Source organism: Lethenteron reissneri, unplaced genomic scaffold, assembly GCF_015708825.2.
Source record: "Lethenteron reissneri isolate LAM-NWPU_2019-01 unplaced genomic scaffold, ASM1570882v1 scaffold_1405, whole genome shotgun sequence".
In the NCBI taxonomy this organism is placed as follows: Eukaryota; Metazoa; Chordata; class Hyperoartia; order Petromyzontiformes; family Petromyzontidae; genus Lethenteron; species Lethenteron reissneri.
In genome coordinates this window covers 191,913-217,123 of record NW_026891119.1, presented here as the reverse complement: position 1 = coordinate 217,123, position 25,211 = coordinate 191,913, and the positions used below count along the sequence as shown (strand labels likewise).

At 45.8% G+C, this 25,211-nt stretch overlaps 1 long non-coding RNA gene across 1 annotated transcript; it reads right to left on the bottom strand.

The window, feature by feature from the left end:
• Window positions 1–6,075: 6,075 nt before the first annotated feature.
• On the bottom strand, window positions 6,076–19,295 carry LOC133362213 (uncharacterized). Its single transcript, XR_009757471.1, has 5 exons — window positions 19,160–19,295; window positions 17,996–18,100; window positions 16,715–16,805; window positions 7,411–7,479; window positions 6,076–6,215 (listed from the first exon to the last, which is right to left on the bottom strand). It is a non-coding gene; the product is annotated as an uncharacterized LOC133362213 (long non-coding RNA).
• Between the last annotated feature and the right edge of the window lie 5,916 nt (window positions 19,296–25,211).

The window sequence follows — 25,211 nt, the reverse complement described above, 5'->3', positions numbered from 1 at the left end:
GGGGCTCCATGCAAGATCTCACCTCGTGGAGTTGCAATGATGAGAACGGTGAGGAATCAGCCCAGAACTGCACGGGAGGATCTTGTCAATAATCTCAAGGCAGCTGGGACCATAGTCACCAAGAAAACAGTTGGTAACACACTACGACGTGAAGGACTGAAATCCTGCAGCGCCCGCAAGGTCCCCCTGCTCAAGAAAGCACATATACATGCGCGTCTGAAGTTTGCCAATTAACATCTGAATGATTCAAAGGACAACTGGGTGAAAGTGTTGTGGTCAGTTTAGACCAAAATGGAGCGCTTTGGCATCAACTCAACTCGCCGTGTTTGGAGGAGGAATGCTGCCTATGACCCCAAGAACACCATCCCCACCGTCAAATATGGAGGTGGAAACATTATGTTTTGGGGGTGTTTTTCTGCTAAGGGTACAGGACAACTTCACCGCATCAAAGGGACGATGGACGGGGCCATGTACCGTCAAATCTTGGGTGAGAACCTCCTTCCCTCAGCCAGGGCATTGAAAATGAGTCGTGGATGGGTATTCCAGCATGACAATGACCCAAAACACACGGCCAAGGCAACAAAGGAGTGGCTCAAGAAGAAGCACATTAAGGTCCTGGAGTGGCCTAGCCAGTCTCCAGACCTTAATCCCAAAGAAAATCTGTGGAGGGAGCTGAAGGTTCGAGTTGCCAAACGTCAGCCTCGAAACCTTAATGACTTGGAGAAGATCTGCAAAGAGGAGTGGTGGGACAAAATTCCTCCTGAGATGTGTGCAAACCTGGTGGCCAACTACAAGAAACGTCTGACCTCTGTGATTGCCAACAAGGGTTTTGCCACCAAGTACTAAGTCATGTTTTGCAGAGGGGGTCAAATACTTATTTCCCTCATTAAAATGCCAATCAATTTATAACATTTTGACGCGTCTTTCTGGATTTTTTTTTTGTTATTCTGTCTCTCACTGTTCAAATAAACCTACCATTAAAACTACAGACTGATCATTTCATTGTCAGTGGGCAAACGTACACAATCAGCAGGGGATCAAATACTTTTTCTTGGTTCTTTCGGTAAAGTCACGTAGAAGGGCAGTAATAAAATAATAAAAATAAAACATAATAAAATAATATAATAGTAATATAATAATTTTTATGTTTTATTTTTTATTATTTTATTACTTTCCTTCTACGTGACGACTTTACCGAAAGAACCAAGAAGTTGAATCCCTGCAGTCACGAAAGCTTTAAATCTAAATTTAGATCAAATACTTGTCCCCTCACTGTAGAATAAAACAGAGTTACAAAGTGGCGAGCCGCGTGAAGACAAACTAAACTAACTCAGGCGAGGGCAGGAGGCAAGGCCCCGCGTGGCCAGGCCGCGCCTTGTAATGTTCCAACCTGGACATCGATTCCAATGCTGCTCAATTGACATCCCTACGAGAGGCTCTACCTTGGTAAACAACAACAACCACAAACCACCACAAGAATTTATCACCTCAGATTTCAGAAAAAGCGCGGAGCGGGCAGCTTTCTGTTACCTCGTGACGTCACGCGGCAGCAGAAAGTGACATAACGTCACTTCCGGGATACAAGACAGTCCCCTCCCACAGATTCAGCAGTGACCATCGCGGAGGTGACGTCACGCACAAGAGCGCGGTGCAGGGTGACGTCACAGAGCTGGATTGGAGTTAAAGTTTTTAGATTAAATTTCCATTGCTCCATCTCTTGAACAGAGACCCCTTGGGTGCGTGAGCTCAGAAACTACAACGTGGACATTATTGTGTGTGTACACAGTGTGTGTGTGTGTACATTGTGTGTGTGTACATTGTGTGTGTATACTGTGTGTACACAGTGAGTGTGTGTGTACACTGTGTGTGTGTGTACATTGTGTGTGTACACTATGTGTGTGTACACAGTGAGTGTGTGTGTACATTGTGTGTGTACACAGTGAGTGTGTAGACTGTGTGTGTGCACAGTGAGTGTGTAGACTGTGTGTGTACACTGTGTGTGTACACTATGTGTGTGTACACAGTGAGTGTGTGTACATTGTGTGTGTACACTGTGTGTGTGTACACAGTGTACACACACACTTGTAGAGGTAACTTCTTTATTACAACACTCCAACAGTACTCCCAACAGTCCTGATACTCTGTTAAAGCCAAGGTACACAGCCTAGCTACACAGCCTAGATACTCTACTCTGGCTACGCTCCGGAACTCGCCCTCACAAGGTCGTAGAGTCGAGAGTTCCAGAGTCCCAGCACTGGCTCTCACAGCATCCCAGGGTCTTCAGATGGCTGGTCGTGGGTCTTGGGTCTTGAGTTACAACTGGGCCCCGATCGTCCAGGGAGCTCCCCTTTTATGCCTGGTCCAACGAGGGGTGGGGCCGTGTGCGCCACCAGACATCCCACAGAGCACACACAGCCCCCCCCCCCGTTGGCGGCACCCAGAGGCTTAAGCGTCTGGACCCCCTGGGAACCCAGCGCCTGGCGCCCAGAGGCTTAAGCGTCTGGACCCGCCCGGGAACCCAGAGCCCCCAGCAGCCCCTCCCTTCTTATGTGACTGTGATCATCGTGCCACCGCTGCAGATTGCATTTCTGGGCTGATGCTTTTATTGCTCGAGTGGAGGAGGCGTTGCGCGTGAATTGCTCCGCTGCTAGAAACTCTTTTGCGACAAGTAAGCGGCATGATCCAACCCCAGCGGCGCGTAGGAGCGAACAGAACGTCGCGCGGAGGGAACGTGGCGGTGGCGCGGAGGGGGGGGGGTGTCGGATTCAATTTAGCTGCGTATAAAACGTTGTCTCGAATTATGTTTTAATCACCACATTTTCAAATCTTGCTCGCGACAGGAACACTTTTTTTTCTCTCCAACCCCTGCCAAATAATGAAGAAAAGAAATTCGCCGCTCCTCTCGCTTGATAGCCAGATTGGAACACCGTAATTTCTCTCGCCCGAAATGGATTTTTTTTATTGTGCGGAATTTCTTCCATATAAAGGCACGCTCACTCAGCGATGTTGACGACGCAATGTGCAAATATGGCCTGGAACTTGCAGCTGGGCAGGCAGGCTCCTTCAGGGCCAGTGGAAAGGGAGAGAGAGAGAGTTAGATGGGCGGGGGGAGCAGTGTGGGTAGAGGGACCACCTTGAAAAAACAAAAAACACCGTGGCACCTTCTCGCTGCCAAACTTTGCAATGCGGATTTTCACCGGACCTCACGAAAAAATAATTCAAGCGCACATGGTCACAAGGCTGAAAGAATGGTTCAATAAACCCGAGCGCTAGTTTACCCGTTTTATTGCCAACGATTGTTAACGACAATCATGGCAATTATTATTTACGCAGGAAGGACTCATTGAGTCTCAAGACTCTGTTTCAGGAGAGTCTTGCCGTACGTTAGGCCAACACCGTGAATGGGTGTTTTGGCTTCATGTGGGAGGAAACTGGAGTAACCTGGAGAAAATAATAATTTGGCTACTATACATTTCCGCATTATAAGGCACTTCTATGGGCTATCATTTATGGCCAGGTCACTTATTAACACATTCCTTCGGAGTGGGTAGGTAGGAACTTGGTTGGACAGCGCATTCGTGCACGACAGACAGACAAATAATCCCTGGCGGGTAGTGTGGAACCTGTTGTTCCTACCTGTAATAGCTATATAGCTCAGTGGGCCTTACCTGGTAAAATGTTTTTTTTATTTAATCCACCACGCATATCAGGACAGTGACACTCGGCACCGTCATACTTTAGCCACCTGGCAGCTCCATGCCTACACCACGTGGCAAATCCTGATTAGAGAGAAGTGGTGCTTCATGGTTTGAGAGGCGGTGTTGTCTACTGTTGTTTTATTTTATTTTGTTAGCTGAGACAGGTGAAGATTGTTGGGTTCCATCAAAGATAGTGTCATCGTTTAAGTTGCTTAAATGACCACGCCTATCGTATGTACTATTTATATGCCAGCAATGTCTCAGCATATTGAGAAACTGGCTATTTTCAGAGCAGCAGGCTGAGGCAATGGCCCTCTCTGTTGGTTCAACACCTGTTGCTATGAAAAAGAGCATCTTTGCTCGGTGGGCCTTACCTGACAAAATCAAACAAAATAGTTTAGTTGATAGTTTTATACGCTCGGGGAAACGAATGCTGGTTGTACTCATTAAATTATACTCCGGCTTTCTAATGTGGCTTGCCAGTGCGGCATCTTGTACATGCTGCCGGCAAATTTGAGCAGAGGGAAATGCGCTCCCAAGAACATTAGCATGAGCGTAAACTCGGCAATAAACATCTGTTCTAATAAACCACTCACGTCACATGGGGCGCTGGGGTGTTGCATAATCACGCTGCTATGCGCTTTCCCGCTGCAACACGCTTTGGTACTCGGCACGATGATGTCCAATAATTATCTGCACGTGCTGGGAATTCGGTCGGAAAGCTCCCGGCAACGTGCGGCGAAACGTCGGACATCCACGTTGATGAACACGCAGCACAGCCAACCGGGAAACGCGCGGAAGGGCAGCACAACCGCGAACGTGCTAGGCATGTCGAGCACGTATGCATGCCCAGGCTTTTATGTCACTACGATACGTATTATGGTGTTCTACACTCACCAATGACAGTAGTATCTTGAGACTTGACTCCAGTAATGACGACGACGACAATGACAATGACGATGACGACGATGACAGACCTGTGCAGTTCGATGAATGTGATGATGAATGATGATGATGGTGTTACTGCACAGGTATAATAATGAGGCCTTTAAATCAGTTAGAAAAATCCGCGATGCACTGAGGCCGCGAAACTTGAACCGCGAAGTGGCGAGGGATCACTGTAATACCTTATGCCAGACAAAGTGTGTTGACCAGTGTGATTAACAGAGGCGCACGGTGACCGCAGATGCCATAGAGGCCCTTCCCTCGGCATCCACAAACGCACCTGCAGGGACCAGAGAGCTCTCTCAGCGGCCTCCTTGTCCGTGTAGTTGACAAACGCACACTTCCTGTCCACCAGTATTCGGATGCTGTGGATCTGTCCAAATCTGTACAAGTGACAAATCGATCGGGGCGATGTTGAGTTGAAGCTTTCGCGACCGCACGAATCCATTACTCTTTGGTTCTTTTGGTAAAGAATATGTATTGTGAATGCAGTCAATATTAGATGTTTGGAATAGTAACACACCGTATAGCCGCAAATACATACTTACGGGTGAAACAGCTTTTGAAGCATTTTTTCAGTAACAGCAGAAGTGATATTTCCCACCCATAAAGAGACATGCTTATACCTGAGAATAAAATAAAATACAAAATTTAAACTGCAGACGGACTAATAAAATGGTAAAGAGTCGTTAGATAACATAGCCAGCATGCTCACAAGTGCTTAATTTTCATTTTTTATATGCAAAAAATTAACCCGTAAAAACAAAGTTTTTCACTATAAATCCTTTATATGCGTGGCGGCTAGAGTCCTCTCATCCTCTGGCTTGAGATGGCTGCCACCTATGGGTCAGATGATTGCCTGCCACCATTAAGCAATTGGTAATTAAATATAAAAAAAAATTCCCTAAAAAGTGGAAAATTTTGGAAAAATTTTTTCACGAAAATAAATTGTCACGCACAACGAGTCTGTGTGCAAAATGTCAGCCCGATTGGATCATGGGAAGTGGGTTAAAAAACGACCGAAATATTTGCATGGTCGTAAGCGCGCAAGCAAGCAAGCAAGCAAGTGAACTTAATATAAAGGATGATTTAAAAATGCCACCTTTGTACTATGGATCTTAACATTTGGAAAGTATCTCAATTGCACGCATATTAATAGTAGGGTTTTTCCCCTTTTTTTCTGGCAACAAAACTGAAACCTTTCTACGAGGATTCATGTCTGCATTAACCACAATACTTGCAGTCAAAATGCAAACAAAAACACACTATGACAATATATTGGCATTGTACTTGAAGCTGATTGGTCCACATCAAAATATTTTTTTAGTTTTGTTGCCTGAAAAAAGGTGAAAAATCCTATTATTATATTTTCGTACTGGCAAAGAAGGTCTAATGATGCACGCATATTGTGTTGCAAGTCTACCAGTAACATTATCAAGCAAAACCATGACATTACGCTACGGATTCAAGTGTCACAGCGATGGTGCGTTACTCACGAAGGTGGTGGAGGCACTGGAGAATTGCCCAAAGCACCACGTGAGTCTTGGCTCCTCTGTGCGGCGACATCTACAGCTTGTGTACATGCACAACGTGGTGCGGGCAACACACAAATAGGATGGCGTTTTAGATAAAGGATCCACGTAGTTGAACACGCCGGCTCTCGCGACCAATATCCTGCATAATAAAGGTTTTCTTTGGGTTAGATCGCATTCATATAAATGTGCCGTAAAACCAGACACCACCGGCCATTTAGTTAGGTTTGTCACTGTTCGTGGCGACTCGTTACTTGTACAGCACACAGGAAACCTGATGATGCGAGTGAGATGGTTCGATCGAGGCGCACACACTGAGCTGGAAAGACAGCTCTATTTATTTCTGAACAGAACGGTAACACGTTCACATGACACGTAGGGAGGTGACCACCAACCTAAGCTCACTCTACACTCGCTCATTCTCTCTGACAACACTGGCGTGTAGTGAAAGGTTTTTAGCCTTTCAACTGGTACAAAATCTGACACCTTTATACAAGGCATCATGTTTGCAATAACCACAACACAAGCAGTCAAAATGCAAACAACTCTGATGATGATGTGCACTGTCCTTGAAGTTGATTGGTCCACACCCAAGACGGCTTTCTTTAGAGCCTAGTCTCCATTGGTGTTGGACCAGATGACGCCAAAAGGCGCACAACTCAAAAACAGCGCACTATCAGAGTATTGAAAGCTTGGGGTAAGCATTTACACTATGAGACATCTCCTTTACCAGTGGCAAAATATAGTAGTAGATTTTTACCCTTTTAACTGGTACAAAATCTGACACCTTTATACAAGGCATCATGTTTGCAATAACCTCAACACAAGAAGTCAAAATGCAATTAAAAAGAAACAACTCTGATAATGATATGCACTGTCCTTGAAGTTGATTGATCCACACCCGAGACAGCTTTTCTTAGAGCCTAGTCTCAATTGGTGTTGGACCAGACACCAATTTCTATAAATGTACCACAAAAAAACTATTTATTTTTAAAGAATGAAATGCACATTCCATCTTATTACCAGTGCAATTCGTTTGGGAATTTCAATGCAAGTTCATGGGTAATAAGTTAGCAATTCCGAACGCATTTGTCCATTTGCATGTTTCCATACAAACATTTCTAGTGTAAGAGGCTCATTTATTGAAATGGATGTACAGCTTTCTAACACGATACGCACAATTATAAAAAACATTTCCTTCGACGTATATATTAGTTATACACAAGTTTACTTACTAGGCTGAGGACTTGGTGGTTTATCATTCTGTATCCCCACGTTGCCCACACCGGATGTTGACAAGGAACCTGAAACAGGAGTAGAAATCAGATACAGGATCAGTGTTCTCATTCCCAGAAGATTCACATTCTTTTGATAATCTCGAGAATAAACACCAGTTGCTTTACCGTTCCAAAATGGTGACAAACGTCGGTTTACTACCACCAAGTACAGCAAAGCAAGAACACATGTTTCATCCAGGCAGTAAGCAGAGGTCGCAACCGGGTACCCGATACCCGTACCCTACCCGAAACCCGGCTACCCGTACCCGGCCGGGTACGGGTAGCCGTTTGTGACCCTGGTGCGGCCGGGTACGGGTAAGGAATCAAAACCCATTTGCGACCTCTGGCAGTAAGAATACATGTTCTATCCAGGCAAGTAAGAATACACGTTTTTTTATCCAAGAAAATAAAACAAGTTTCATCCAGGAAAGCTTGGCCGAGTTAATAAACTTGTTGTTTTACAAAGGCGATACATTGGGGAAGCACGTGTTTTAAACACGTGCTAAGTGAATTGGGAGTATCTGTGAAAAGGAGGTCAACGTGAGGCGAGATCACACCAAAGTGAACACAAGTTCGTGAAACAAAAACATTCCTATACAGCTCATCGTCACACTCACCGAGTTGGGGAGATTGCCCATAACGTGCTGGGTATAACCAGATTGTGTTGCTTTAACATGTTGTAGCATTATATTCTTGGCTCTTTCGGTGAAGTCACGTAGAAGGGAAATAATAAAATATAAAACAATAAAACAAAGATGGACTCGTTCATCTGGCAAACTGCCAAATCGCTGTCTATGGTGCTGACGTTAAGAAAAATCGCCACTTTTTTCAAATTTTCTTGCTGTGGATTTCACAACTGATGGTGATTGCCTGTGTTGCAGTCGAAACGTCGTGAGAATATTTATTTTCTTGGTTCTTTCGGTAAAGTCATCACGTAGAAGGGAAGTAATAAAATAATAAAAATAAAACACAATAAAATAATTCTCACGACGTTTCGGCCACAACGCAAGCAGCCGTCCTCAGGTGAAGAACAGGTCTGTCGAGTAGACAGAGTCTGAAGTCTACTTGACAGACCTGTTCTCCACCTGAAGACGGCTGCTTGCGTTGTGGCCGAAACGTCGTGAGAATTATTTTATTAGTTTTATTTTTTATTTTTTTATTACTTCCCTTCTACGTGATGACTTTACCGAAAGAACCAAGAAGATGAATCCCTGCAGTCACGAAAGCTTTAAATCGAAATGTATGATTTAGCATTGCATTACTTTTGAACGGTGTATTGGTTTAAATTTCTCGATTAGTGTATCAAATAGTGTCTACAACTAAAATACATTACACATTTGTGATTTAACACAATGGAATAAAAAAGGAACATTCGTTACAGTCAGCGATGCTTGTGTAGTAAGTATATGGAGGCTTGACGACAGGATCGGAGGCACACTTATTTATTACACCAACACAGTTATTTACAGGTCACTGGGCTACAGGGATTTCTCGACAGCTAACCCCTCTAACCTATACCAATTCCTCCACTACGGGACTAGGGGAGGCTATCTGTCCCAGCTTGGTTAAGCTGGGATCCCGGCTCCCTGAGTCACCAGACCAGCTTCGTCTGGGCTCTCGGGGCCACGCCACCGGCTTGCCCTGGTCGGCCCTTATAAGGACAGCGAGCCAGGGGAGCTCTGGGGCCTACACTAGCTGGTCTTCCGTCTTCTCTGGTTATAGCTGAGTCCCGACCCCGAGCCCTCGAGCTCATCACCTTTTATAGGACTCGCCCCCGAGGGGGGGCCCGTGGGGGATACACATGCGGACGTCGGTGCTAGCGCCACCCTTGTGTACGGCCGTAACCCCGCCCATTGTGTTTGTTGGCCATCCGTGGCCATGCATAATCACACCTCAACATTCGTAGCCATGCGCAATTACACCTCTACATCACCCCCCCCTGTACAGCTCGCAGCCGTCCCTGGCTGCAAAAAAAAAATCAGAATAAAGGTGCATCCCTCACAAAAACCCCGTGTGTGTGCCTCGCGTAATTTTTAACAAGAACAAGAACAACGAGAGGAAGAGAGAGAGAGAGAGAAAAAAATAACCCGACGCACCCCCCCCGGATAACACCCCAAAACCAACATATATATACACTCCGGACGTCACCTTTCCCATCGTCCGCAAGGCCCCCCAACGGCCGACCTCACAACACCCCTCCCCTTTTGTCCGCAAGGCCCCCCAACGGCCGACCTCACAAAAGTCTGCGCGTTTTGGCGCGCGTTCTCGCGGCGGGTCCGTCACAAGGGTCCGTCCCGGCACGCTCAGTGACGGTTGTTGACGGTCCGGGTGCAAGAGGGTCAGGCTCCGCTGCCGAGTGACCCCCGACCCCTCCGGGAGGGGTTGGTGGGCGTGGGCCCGTCACTCCTGTTTCACCTGGGGGCGGAACAGTTGGCGTCAGGTTAGGCGAGTGCAGCGACGACGGGGAGTCGGCGACACCCTCACACGTTTGGCCATGCGTGTGTGTGTGTGAACCCCGGGGCGGCGTGACGAATGGTTTTAACCTTGAGGGGTGCACATACCACCGGCGCCTCCCCCATTTGACGCGAACACATTGCGGCCGCAAAACCTGCACGACCTCCACTGGCCCCCGCCACGGCCGTACCAATTTCGATGAGGTTGCCAGCGGCACCTGAGGACAGTGCAACCACGCCCTGTCCCCTGGTACCCATTTGACCACCTGCACCCGCCCCAACCGAAGCCTCTCGTTCGCCTTCTGGCGGAGTTCAGAATTTTGCACGGCCGCTTCCCGCGCCTCAGACAATTGAGCGATGTTAAATTTAACGTGTTCGGACAACTTAGACTTCGCCTGGAGCGCCGAGAGCTTCAGCTGGGTCGCCACAGGAGGGTTAACTTCGCGCCCATACATTAAAAAGAAAGGGGAAAATCCGGTGGCCGCATGGGGAGCCATTCTGTAGGCCTGCAACACACCGGCTATGCGGAGGTCCCAATCCGTCTGGGATACCGACACCTGCTGGGACAGCATGGACGTGATGGTCCGATGCAGCCGTTCCACCATCCCGTCAGTTTGTGGGTGATACGGAGAGGTCCGAACCTTCTCCGTACCCAAGAGGTCGCACACCTCACGTAGGAGTTTACCAGAAAAATTCCTACCCTGGTCAGTAAGCAGCCGTTCCGGAGCACCCTTGTCGAGGACATAGCCCTGGACAAAGGCCTCCGCGATGGCTGCTGCCGATTGGTTCGCCAGGGGCCAGGCCATAGGCCATCTCGTGAAGTATTCAACCCCCGTTAGTAAATACCTATTGCCCCTGGGTGTAGCGGGAAATGGGCCAAGTATGTCCAGAGCGACGAGCTCGTTAACCCTGGAAACTTTTATGGACTGCAGCGGAGGGTTGGATCCCCTAGCAGGTGGCTTCCTCTGCGCGCATTGCGTGCACGACCCCAAGAGGTCCCCCACGTCCTTTTCCATGCCCGGCCAGAAGAAATCTAGCTGGAGCGTGGCAAAGGTCTTATGAACCCCCAAGTGCAGAAGCCGCTCATGAACAGCCCATACCACCTTACCCCTTAAAGCAGCAGGCACCACGAGCCGCTGGCGCCGGGTTTTACCATTCCAGTGCATCAAAAGTCCCTGGAACAACCCCCACGAGTCAACGTTTTCCACCCCCTGGCCAATCCCCCCGGCGCGACGGCGCAGAGCGAGGAGGGAGGTGTCCTCCATTTGGAGGCGACCCCATTCCGCGACTGACAACCCCAGCAACGAATCCCTCCCTTCTTGCTCGATAGGACCCGAAACCGAAGGTGCATCGGCAGCGGCCACGAGGACCGAATCGGTGGTGACGTTCGGAGACCTACAACGCCCCGAACCCAAGAGGCACGCGCACTCCGAAGTGGGTGGCAATCGCGACAGGGCGTCAGCGTTCGTGTGGCGGAGACCCTTACGATATGTGGTGACAAAGTCATAGTCTTGGAGAATCTCCAACCATCGAGACAACTGGCCCGATGGTTGTTGAACCCGCAGGGCGTATTGTAGGGCCGCATGATCTGTACGGACGGTGAACCGCCGACCGTACAGATACGGGCGGTACTGCTGAATGAAATAAACAATCGCCAATAATTCCCGACGGGTAACGCAGTACCGCTGTTCGGCTGGAGACAGTACCCGACTACCGTAAGCCACCACATGCTCTACGCCCCCAATGAGCTGGGACAGCACGCCCCCGATGCCCGTGTTACTTGCATCTGTATCGAGCAAGAAGGGTTGTGAAAAATCCGGGTAATTCAACGGCGGCGCCCCCACCAAAGCATTCCGGAGGGCGCGAAAAGAAGCCTCCTCCTCCGGCCCCCAATGAAACCTGACTCCCTTGGACGTCAAGGCATGCAAAGGTTTCGCAATCGTAGCGAAGTCAGCCACAAATCGCCGATAATACGACGCGAACCCAATGAAACTCCTGACCTCTCCCACAGAGGTGGGAGTCGGCCAGGAGCTGACGCATTCCGTTTTGGCGGGATCAGTGGATATCCCCGAGCGCCCAACAATGTGACCCAAATATCGCACCGATTCGCGGAGTAAATGGCACTTCTGTGGTTTAAATTTCAAATTGGCAGCCCGCATTTTGAGAAAAACAGCACGCAACCTCTGGAGGTGTTCCTCGAAGGATTTGCTAAAGACGATGACATCGTCTAAGTAAATCAAACACGAATCCCATTGCAACCCTGCCAAGACCAATTCCATTAACCGCTGAAAAGTTGCCGGCGCAGAATGTAAACCCATCGGCAAGCGGTTAAATTGGAAGAGACCCTGCGGTGTCCGAAAAGCAGTCTTAGGTTTTGATTCGTCATCCAGAGGAAGCTGCCAGAATCCAGATAGCAAATCGAGGGTGGAAAAGAATCGCGCCCCCGCCAAGGCATCGAGCGACTCATCCATTCGAGGAAGCGGGTACGCATCTGCCACAGAGATTTTGTTCAGACGCCGAAAGTCGACACAAAACCGCAGTGATCCGTCGTGTTTTTTCACCAAAACGATCGGCGCGCCCCACGGGCTATTGGAAGGGGAAATGATATCGGCGGCTAGCATGTCATCAACAGCCGATTTGACATGATCCTTTTCGGCGGGACTCAACCGAAAGGGATTTTGGCGGATTGGCGCGCTGTCACCCGTGTCAATATGGTGTCGCAGCAATTTAGTACAACCAATATCAAATTTGTGTTGACTAAAAACGTCAGCAAATTCGCTCAGAAGAACTCGCAGCTGCGCGCGCTGCGAGTCGGACAGGTCCACTGAACCCGCGCAAAGCGCATCCAGCCAACCGTCATCACAGTCCGAATGCGGTCGCGACGGAGGATCGGTGGATACCTGACCCACGAGTGGTTCCTCATAGGGTACCGGCGTTGCGTGTGCAAGCACGGTCCCTTGAGGAACCACGGCCGTTCGCGATCCCACATTAAGGACTGCAATGAAGGGGTCCCCATCCCCCCTCACCATGGTCTGAGCCGCGAGCAAATCTGGTCCATTTACCCCGGCCCGAGATGGTCCCAACAAGACCCCCCGATCCGCAACCCCTTCATTAAACGGCCGACGCAATCTAAGAGGGACGAGCATCTGAGCCCCCGGAGGCACGCGCACAGTTTTTGTGACGAGCGCCTGCACGGTGGCAAACGCCCGACGCTCCGTGGTGGGGGAAGACAGAAATGTAACGCGTCGGCCCGATGGGAGCTCAATGCACCCTTGGTCAATAAGGATGCGGATGGGCATTTTGGCCAGAAAATCCGTCCCCAACAGGCACGGAACCGCGAGTGAGGAGGAAACCAAAACAGGCCCGGATAATTTAATGTCCCCAATGCAGATAGTGGCGCGGATTTGGCCAATAATGCCCAGAGAGCCCCCGTTAGCGGCATAGCACGGCACGTCAACAGGGAGCAAGGGACGACTTTGAACGGGAAGGATGTTATAAATTAAATCAGATATAATGGTCGCCGATGCCCCTGTGTCAATTAAAATCCGCACCTCTACCCCATCAATGTGACCGACCACGACCGAAGATCCCGCCGACGCAGCAACGACACGATGGGCGAGCTCCGACCACTGACCCGGTTGGAGCGCCCGCCGCATTACCGAACGATCGCGCGCGACGGATGGGGAATTTGGAGCCCTGTTTAGTTGGGCGCGTGAGTGTGTGTCGGATGTGTGCGTGGGCCAAACGTGTGAGGTGCCGCGACTCGCCGTATTTCTCTGCTGGAGCTTGGGAGGAGACGGCGTGGCGTCCTGACGAGGTGTCGCCCCGCGCTGACGGGGAGCCCGGCATCCTGACGCAACGTGGCCTTGCAGGCCACAGTTGTAGCAGCGTGTGAGCGCCCCCGATGTCCTGGGCTGCTCCTGGCGGCTCGGTCCATTCCGAGCCTGTGGTACTGCCGCTCTCCATTCCCCTCGCCGCTCCACCCCGCAGACCTCCTCCGATGGGAGGGCGGTAGCCGCCATGGCATGGCTGGCCGCCCCCTTTGCCGCCTTTCGACGAAGGGACCGCAAGCCCCCGTGGATGTGGCGCGCGACCAGCAGGGACGACATCTCTGAGTCGTCTTGAGCCAGGACGTTGACGTCCAGCTCATCAGCGAGTAGCAGCAGCTTCTCAGCCACCATGGCATCCACTCCTTCCTCGTCCATCCTTGGGAAAGCAGCCTTCGCTAGAGCCAGGAGAGCAGTCCGGAAGGCCAGAGGTGATTCGTTGGTGCCCCGACGCCGATCGTGGAAAAGCTGCCTGCAGTCCGAAGGCGGCCCATAGACGGCTGACAGCAGCTGCAACGCCAGGTGTAGGGTGGCGCGCTTTTCCCTCGGCGCCGAGGTGAGGGTAGCCAGGGCGTCGTTGTCCAGCATCGCTGGCAGCGCGCGTAGAGCCTCGGCGTCCGTCCAGTTCGCCATCTCCTGATGAGCGATGAACCGTCTCTTGAAGCCGCCCCAGTCTCCGTCTGCGCCTACGAATTCTTTCAGAGGTGGCAGACGCTGCTGCAAGGCGACGTCCGTGGCTGTAGATCGCTCTCCGTCGCTCCCCGCCGATGATACAGTGTGGGCGGGCTGTGCACATGGCATCGCCGGTCGCTCCGATGTTGACGCGCCGGCCGGTGTTGATGATGTCACGGCTTGTGCTTGGCGCTCAGCAGTCACGTGACGCGGGCCGGCCCCGCCGTCCGCTCGCACTGTAGAGATGGCGGGAAATTTAACCGCCAGCCGCGTCGGGGTGGCGGGAAACGTTGCCGCGCGCCGGCTGCTGTCGTCGACCCGCGCTGCCCCTCCAGCCCCCAGCCGCGTGATCTCCTCCAACGCAGCGGCGGCGGCGTAGAGCAGTTCCGCCAGGCGGGAGTGGGCCAGCCGGAGTCCTTCAGCCGACGCATCCCCCCCCTCTTGTCGTAGCGGCACGGGCGTACTTGGCCCCGGCTGCTCCGATCCGACCCCGGCCATCTCTGGTGTTGAATCGGCCGCGGCGTCTTCCATCTCCGACTCCTTGGTACGTGTCGTCCCTCGTGTGTCCATCGTTTGGACGTTTTACTTCTGACACCAGATGTAGTAAGTATATGGAGGCTTGACGACAGGATCGGAGGCACACTTATTTATTACACCAACACAGTTATTTACAGGTCACTGGGCTACAGGGATTTCTCGACAGCTAACCCCTCTAACCTATACCAATTCCTCCACTACGGGACTAGGGGAGGCTATCTGTCCCAGCTTGGTTAAGCTGGGATCCCGGCTCCCTGAGTCACCAGACCAGCTTCGTCTGGGCTCTCGGGGCCACGCCACCGGCTTGCCCTGGTCGGCCCTTATAAGGACAGCGAGCCAGGGGAGCTCTGGGGCCTACACTAGCTGGTCTTCCGTCTTCTCTGGTTATAGCTGAGTCCCGACCCCGAGCCCTCGAGCTCATCACCTTTTATAGGACTCGCCCCCGAGGGGGGGCCCGTGGGGGATACACATGCGGACGTCGGTGCTAGCGCCACCCTTGTGTACGGCCGTAACCCCGCCCATTGTGTTTGTTGGCCATCCGTGGCCATGCATAATCACACCTCAACATTCGTAGCCATGCGCAATTACACCTCTACACTTGCATGTAATTAGAGCAAACCGCAATCAGTGACAGTCAGCTGATTGGTGAGTACTTAAGTTCCGAGTTTGTGAATTGACGAGTGTTATGGCTGCTGCTAAAATCGATACTAACCTTTAAATACTCTTTGGTTCTTTCGGTAAAGTCACGTAGGTGAAAAAAAGAATAAAATTAAGATGTAAAATTAAAATAACTAAAGTTTAGTTATTTTAATTTTAAAGATGAAAATAACTAAAATTGAGTTAATTTCATTTGTATTTTAAATTTTATCATTATTTTTATTTTCTACCTACGTGACTTTTCCGAAAGAACCAAAGAGTATGGATCCTTGCAGTCACGAAAACTTCCAATCTAGAATCAAACTTTAAATGTTATCAGGTAAGGCCACTAAGCTAAACATCTCTTTTTCAGATGACAACTGGCCACAAATGAAGCTCAATGAAGTGACTTGTGGAAATTTATAGCAAATACTCTAAACACGCATGCTTCTAAATGTGAAGGGGAAAACCATGGACAGAGCACGCAAGCTCCCAATACACAGCAGCAGGCGTCAGGGTTGGGATGGAACCCACGACCTCCTGTATGCCAGGCGAGGTAGTTAACATCTCACAGAACCCACGACCTCCAGTATACCAGGCGAGGTAGTTAACATCTCACAGAACCCACGACCTCCTGTATACCAGGCGAGGTAGTTAACATCTCACAGAACCCACGACCTCCTGTATGCCAGGCGAGGTAGTTAACATCTCACAGAACCCACGACCTCCTGTATACCAGGCGAGCTAGTTAACATCTCACAGAACCCAGGACCTCCTGTATGCCAGGCGAGGTAGTTAACATCTCACAGAACCCACGACCTCCTGTATACCAGGCAAGGTAGTTAACATCTCACAGAACCCACGACCTCCTGTATACCAGGCGAGCTAGTTAACATCTCACAGAACCCACGACCTCCTGTATACCAGGCGAGGTAGTTAACATCTCACAGAACCCACGACCTCCTGTATACCAGGCGAGGTAGTTAACATCTTGCTACCACCGTGGCGAGATCGCTGTGCAGAGCTGTAGTATCCATCCACATCAAGCATCCACGCTAAGCAAAGCTCATCGTAGGGATTAGGACAATTATGGCAACAAACACGGCATTTCAAAAATACAAGCTTTGCAATAAGCACCTGTGTTTCGAAGCAGTGCTTCTGAAGCGGCGTACACCGTGTCGTACTCCAAGATTGCAGCCTCCGACTGCTGCTGTGGAAAGCCCATCTCCTACAAAAGCGCAGAGAAACATCGGCAAACCAGATGTGTATTCTAGGTAAAATAATAATAAAATAATATTAGTATTAAACAATATTATATTAAACAATAAAACAATATTATTTTATTATTTCCCTTCTACGTGACTTTACCGAAACAACCAACAATATGAATCCCTGCAGTCACGAAAGCTTTAAATCTAACCGGTTTTCACATACGACGGTGCTAACTTATTAATTCCACGCATGCGAGATGGCAATTGGCACTCTGCAAGCGATCATGAATTTGGCACGAGGCCAAAATGTCCATTTCGCTCAAGGTCAAAGGGCAACATTACCATTTATCAGAGGTCGCAACCGGGTACCCGATACCCGTATCGGGTAGGGTACGGGTACGGGTAGCCGTTTGCGACCCTGGTGCGGCCGGGTACGGGTAGGCCGTGAGTCACTGGTGAGTCACCGTTCGTCACTCATTTCGGGTAGGGTACGGGTACGGGTAGGGAACGGGTACCCATTTGCGACCCTGGTGCGGCCGGGTACGGGTATGGGTAAGGAATCAAAACCCGTTAGCGACCTCTGCCATATATACATTCTCATTAAAGTTCCGCACGACTTTATCAGCTGTGAAAATCACTTTACATGAATACACACACGAGCTGTACTACCTGGCTTCACCCAGTGGCGATGTTCACACACCGCACCAGTTACTCGTTTGAGGCTGAGTCGACCTAGGGGAGGCCCAGGAGCGGTTGAAATAATCGTCACCGGCGGTGGCCGTGAGCGGGAATCGAACTCGGGACGCCGCGTTCATAGCGTGGCACGCTAACCACTACACTACATTGCGTTACGCTTCCACATGCGCGGGTCACGTGACAGATTTTACGTCACAGCTCACTTGCCGTGCAAAAAATAAATGCATTATTGAGCTCCCCCCCCCAAAAAAAAGTGTATTTTTATAATGCCTGCATGGTGTACAGTCTGGAAAGTAGCCACATGGCTAATTTCCAGTTTGTTGCATGTCGGGAAGTACGCTAAACATTTTGAACAAACACACACAATTACAACTTTGCCTTTGATATAGATGGAGATTACGTTTGCACTCAATTACCTTGTGAAAAATTGTCCGAAGTCATTTGCTTATGCCTCAACTTAAAGACACTCCAATATGCACACACAATGTATGACACTGGTGCACCGGCTTACCACAAGGAGAAGTGTTCGCACTTTCCTAAGCTCTTGTTTTGCTTCTTCAGAAGACACATTTAAAGAAATCAGCTGACATAACGCACTTTCTGCCTCTCTGTAACGCTGTCAAATTAACAAACACAACACGTGTTTAGTCAGAAACTTACATGCGCAATGGAAGGTCAGTAGGCATGTAACAATTAAATAAATGCATGCATACAACAATTGATGGACTTATTTGAATGCACACAGTACAAGACAGAACATGAGAAAATCCAAAGGAGAAATAAAGTAATTTTATCCTTGAATTGAATTGCAACACCTGTTCCTGACGATTCATATAATGGTGGGGGGGGGGTGAGTAACTCCACGACTTACTGAGCAATTGAAACGGACAATTTGAACAAAGCCAAATACTCCACAGGCTGTTTTTCTTCTGCAGGGTCGAGAGAAAGTGTGAACCCCTTCGGATTTTCACATCTTTTACATATTTCAAACCTAAAATGTTATTAGATCTTAATCTAAGTCCTAATAATAACAACGATAACACGATTAAACAAATGAAACATAAAACGTGATATTTGTTTTTGATTTAAAGCTTTCGTGACTGCAGGGATTCCTCTTCTTGGTTCTTTCGGTAAAGTCACGTAGAAGGGAAGTAATAAAATAATAAAAATAAAACATAATAAAATAATTCTCACGACGTTTCGGCCACAACGCAAGCATTTTAAGTTAAATATGAAAAAAAAATTTTCCTACAAAGTGTAAAGTTATGGAAAAATTTTTTCACGAAAATTAATTGTCACGCACAACGAGTCTGTGTGCAAAATATCAGCTTGATTGGATCACGGGAAGTGGGTTAAAAAACGACCGAAAGATTTGCACGGTCGTAAGCGCGCAAGCAAGCAAGCGAACTTAATATAAAGGATTTTAAAATAATATTAACTTGATAAACGAGCGACGTCTTGCAATACGAGCAGTACATATAGTATACGCTTTGTCACGTGATCACGACTGATAAACAACGAGTGCTTTGATATACGAGTGCTTTGGATTACAAACGATTTATGCTCGCAATCCAAGGTTTTACTGTAATTAGTCCTTTATCTTTAAAAAAACCAGTCAACGGTGTAATGCAAATTGCACGTGAACTGTCAAAGATTGCAAACACAGCAGCCTTACCTTCAGTCCAATGCAAGCCCGCGCTTGTCTGAAGTATCCCCGGGGCCATGTTGGGTTTAGATATATAGCGATCTCCGCATCGAACAAGGCATCAGTGTACAATCCAAGATGTTCCAAACAAAATGACCGATTTCCATAAAATCTGGTGAATAATGACACAGATGAGAAATCAAATCCAATTGACAGACCATCTTTAGAATTCGATTGCTCCGAATTGAACTAGGCCATGTGGATAAGACACTCTTGAAATCACACTGAACGTTGACGGAAAAAATGTCTGCGTCTGATTGGAAACATGTAGGTAACAGATCAACACGTTAAAAAATTAACCCGTAAAAACAAAGTTTTTCACTATAAATCCTTTATACGCGTGGCATCGGTTTTATTTTATTATTCATTTCTGTTATTCTTGAGTAAGAGTTCCATTTTTATCACATTGCTATTTTAAATTAAATATGAAATTTTTTTTTCCTAAAAAGTAGCAAATTTTGGAAAAAAAATTTTCACGAAAATAAATTGTCACGCACAACGAGTCTGTGTGCAAAATGTCAGCTCGATTGGCTCACGGGAAGTGGGTTAAAAAACGACCGAAAAATGTGCACGGTCGTAAGCGCGCAAGCAAGCAAGCGAGTGAACTTAATATAAAGGATTTAAAAATGTCTGCATCTGATTGGAAACATGTAGGTAACAGATCAACACGTTAAAAAGTTACACGTTGACAAGGTTGTTATCCGTCTTTGTGGAAGAGGTACGCAGATGACACATTCGTCATCTGGCCACATGGCCTACCAGCTCTGAACCAATTCCTCAACCACATTAATTACATACACCCAGCCATCACATTCACCATTGAGGTGGAAAAGTATGGCAAGTTACCATTCTTGGATGTATATTCTTAGGTTTTTTACCTACGTGACTTTACCGAAAAAACATAAGAATATGAATCCTTGCAGTCACGAAAGCTTCAAATCTAGAATTCTTGGATGTTTTAATCGAAAAGAGAACTGATGGCTCAATGGGACACCCTGTCTACAGCAAAGCCGCCCATACGGATGCTTATCTAAAACCTGACTCCCACCACCATCCATCCCAAAAGAATTCCCTTATCAAAACGCTACACCATAGAGCTCCATGTATCTCCGACCATCATCACCGAGCCAGTGAACTTTATCACGTACACCAAGCTCTCAAGCTGAATGAATATTCGGACCACACAATCCGTAAAGCGTTCACCCCAAACGTTGGGAAAGAACCATCAAAACCATCACCTTGCCATACATAGCAGGGGTCACCAAAATATTTCCTAAATCTTGAGCAAACACAAGATCCAGGCTCCATTTAACTCTACGTCAAATTCGTAATCTGATCCCATCTGTGAAGGATATGCAGTAATTCTAGATTTGAAGCTTTCGTGACTGCAAGGATTCATATTCTTAGGTTTTTTCGGTAAAGTCACCATGTAGGTAAAAACATTAAAATTAATAAAATTAAAATAAAATAAAAATCACGACGTTTCGGAGGCAACACATCTACTTGATACAGCTGTCGTGGCTGTGACGGTTCCACCTGAAGACGGAAGCTTGTGTTGCCTCCGAAACGTCGTGATTTTTATTTTATTTTACTTTTATTAATTTTAATGTTTTTACCTACCTGGTGACTTTACCGAAAAAACCTAAGAATATGGATATGCAGTACCCTGGCGTCTCGGACCGTGTCCGTGAGCATGAGGCGGATCTGAAACACGGCAGGACCAACGCGTCGGCCGTGGCTGATCATTGTTTCAATGCGGTGGGCTCACAGGATTTCTCTAAGATGAAGGTACTTTGTACGCGCACTGGCTATCAACAAAGATTTGTTCATGAAGCCATCCATATATACAGACACAGTTTCAACCGAGAGGATGGGTACAAACTCGGCAATCATTGGAAAGACGTCATCAAGCAGTTTAAGTCGTAACTCGCTGTGATGTTCCCATCCTGCCAACTTTATCACGCAACATTTTGCCTTTAGAATGCATTATGCCTGTCACACACACACACGACGTTGAACTGCCAAGCTACTTTCCATCAACTCAAATTGGCTGTATAGAAGTGTTTAATGCTCATGGAATGTTAATATTAGTATTCAAATTTTGCTTTAAAAATTGTCAAGTTACACTATGAGATTCATAATCAACGTTGTTGGGTTTAGATGGCGTTATTTATAAATGTGTCGTAACCCTCCACCACCCGACACGGCCAATCAGCAAAAAAGTGTCACGTTGACAAAAGACAAATAGTTCACTGCTTTAGCCCACCGGTGTGTTGAAGCGTGAAGCCACAACATTTACAAGTTTTGAGTAGCACGACGTTTCGCTGGTAATTGCATCCAGCATCATCGGGCAATTCGCCAGAATGGTGAGGCTCTGCTGTGTCTCCCATTCTTATATAGAGCAGCAGCAGCAGGATGACGTCATCATTAACTCATCAACTCATTGATTATGAATAATATTGGTCGCGAAAGCCTACGTGTTAAACTACACTACGGGAGTTGACTTACCGATGATCTCGCGGACATAAGCTAATTGCTTCGGTAAACTTGTCAATGGCTTCTGCATAACTCTGTGTTCTGACCAAGCGATTACCTTGTACTGTTTTGGAACAAGAAGAAGTTGCAAGTTAACATTTGTAGGCCATAAGTAGTACTAATCACATACCTGCATTTCCCTTATCCCTCTCCCTTTGATGCTGCTAATCCTGCATAATGCACGGGCATAAGTAGTACTAATCACATTCCTGCATTTCCCATAAATATGCTAAATTCCTCTTGATATGCAAATTATTTTGTCAAGGCGCCCTTTCCCCCCCTTCCAACCCAGATTATATAGATGCTCCAAGCTCGTGTGCTGTTTCATTCAGACGCTGTCTCCCCGACAGACCTGGTTTTCACCTGAGGACGGCTACTTGCGTTGTGGCCGAAACGTCGTGAGAATTATTTTATTATGTTTTATTTTTATTATTTTATTACTTCCCTTCTACGTGATGACTTTACCGAAAGAACCAAGAAGATTTGTAGGCCACTTGACAATATAAAAAATAAATGTTGACCACACGATCTGCGTGCTATGGACACAATAAATAACGCAATGTAACCCTTTCCCATGACGGCATGTCTCTCGCCCTGAAGACTTAACGAGGCACCTGGCACATGGTTTGGCACCATCCATCATAGTGCGGTCGTGTTGCGGTGAGGATGCCTTTCAAAAGAACGGCGCTACGCCTCTCTAAATAACATTAATGCGAGCCGCTTGCAACTTGCACATGTCTCTATTATTTTATTTGTTCCCTTCTACGTGACTTTACCGAAAGAACCAAGAATATAGATCAACCTTGATAATTGGTTTGATACCCTTTTATCTGGCAACAAAACTGACACCTTTTTGTACAAGGAGTCGTGTTTGCATGGAACACAATACCTGCAGTCGTAATGCAAACAAAAAACACAACTCTGATAATGTATGCACTGTCCTTGAAGTTGATTGGTCCACACCCGAGACAGCTTTCCTTAGAGCCTAGTCTCACATGGGTTGGACCAGATGACGCCAAAAAGCTCTCGCGATGCTACGGAGACATCAGCGCACCTGGTAGCGTGAGCTCGCCACTAAGTACGTTGCGCTCACCGATGTTTAGGTCGCCGGATCGATCCCCGCTTCCTCCACGGGGAATATTTTTTAAAATCAAATTATAAATGTAACGCGCCAGCGTTATTGTTGGTGACATGTTCACATTGGTGAACCAGCTTGACGTCTTGTCGCCCTCGATTTTGCTGTTTTGAAGCCCCAGTTAAGGCGAAAGAGATGTGACGAGAAATAAAAAAAATTTCCAAAAATATACATACTAAAATGATTATTTTAGTATGTTTTATTTTTATTACGTAGAATGGAAATAATAAAATAATCAAAATTAAATATAATACAATAATTATTTTATTATACATACTAAAATAATTATTTTATTATGTTTTATTTTTATTACGTAGAATGGAAATAATACAAAAATCAAAATAAAACATCATAAAATAATACTTTTAGTATACATACTAACATAATTATTTTATTATGTTTTATTTTTATTACGTAGAATGGAAATAATACAAAAATCTAAATAAAACATAATAAAATAATACTTTTAGTATACATACTAACATAATTATTTTATCATGTTTTATTTTTATTACGTAGAATGGAAATAATATAAAAATCTCAATAAAGCATAATAAAGTATTTTTTTTATTATACATATTAAAATAGTTATTTTATTGTTTTATTTTTATTACGTAGAATGGAAATAATATAAAAATCAAAATAAAGCATAATAAAGTATTTTTTTTATTATACATACTAAAAGAATTATTTTATTATGTTTTATTTTTATTACGTAGGATGGAAATAATAAAATAATCAAAATAAAACATAACAAAATAATTCTTTTACTATTTTTATTATAATAAAAAATTATAATAAAACATTTATTTTATTATAATAATTATTTTATTATACGTAATAAATGAATTATTTTATTACGTTTTATAATAAAATTAAAACATAATAAAATAATAATTTTATTATACGTAATAAAATAATTATTTTATTATGTTTTATAATAAAAATAAAACATAATAAAATGAAGTGAACACATCTCGAATGCACGTCCAGTACAAGGACAGACGGTGTGAAATGTCTTGCTAACAGCACAGAGCTCGCTAACACACACAACTGGCACGCTAGTAACTACACTAGGACCCTCGCGATGCTACCAAGAGTTTAGTGTCGTTGGTAGCGTGAGCACGCCACTGAACGCACTAAACTCTTCGTTGTTAAGTTCGATTCCCGCATCCTCCACGGGGAATATTTTTAAAAAATTAAATTTTAAATGTAACGCCCCAGCGTTATTGTTCGTGACATGTTCCCATTGGTGAACCAGCTTGACGTCTTGTCTCCCTCGATTTTGCTGTTCTGAAGCCCCTGTTAAGATGATAGAGATGTGACGAGAAATAAAAAATACTTATAAAAATATAGATACTAAAATAATTATTTTATTATGTTTTATTTTTATTACGTAGAATGAAATAATAAAAAATCTAAATAAAAATAATAAAATAATTATTTTATTATACATAATAAGTTATTATTTTTTCTAATAAAAATAAAACATAATAAAATTATTACTTTATTATACATACTAAAGTAATTTTTATTAAGGTTTATTTTTATTATTTTATTTTTTTTCTTTTATTATACATAATAAAATAAATATTTAAAATATATTTTTTATATTCTATTATACATAACAAAGTAATTAGTTTATTAGGTAGTATTTTTTTATTCTTAATTTTTTTATTATACATGCTAAAATATTTATTTTTTTATGTTTTATTTTTATTATTTTATTATTTCCATTCTACGTGACTTTACCGAAAGAACCAAGAAGATGACACACACAGCTTGCACGATACCAACGACACTAGGACCCTCGCGATGCTACGGAGACATCAGCGCACCTGGTAGCGTGAGCACGCCACTAAGTACGTTGAGTTCTCCGATATTTTGGTAGCCGGATCGATGCCAGCCTCCTCCACGGGGATTTTGCTGTGTGAAATGTCTTGCTAACAACACAGAGCTCGCTAACACACACAACTGTCACGCTAGTAACTACACTAGGACACTCGCGATGCTACCAAGAGTTTAGTGTCGTTAGTAGCGTGAGCACGCCACTGAACGCACTGAACTCTTCCATGTTTAGGTCGCCGGATCGATCCCCGCATCCTCCAAGGGGAATATTCTTTTTTTTATCAAATTTTAACTGTAACGTCCATCGTTATTGTTGGTGACATGTTCACATTCTTTCATTATGTTTTATAAAAAAATATATAATAAAGTAATTAATTTATTATACGTAAAATTTTATTATTTAATTATGTTTTATAATAAAAATAAAACATAATAAAATAATTATTTTATAATGCTTTATAATAAAAATTAAATATAATAAAATATTTCTTTTTTTATACGTAA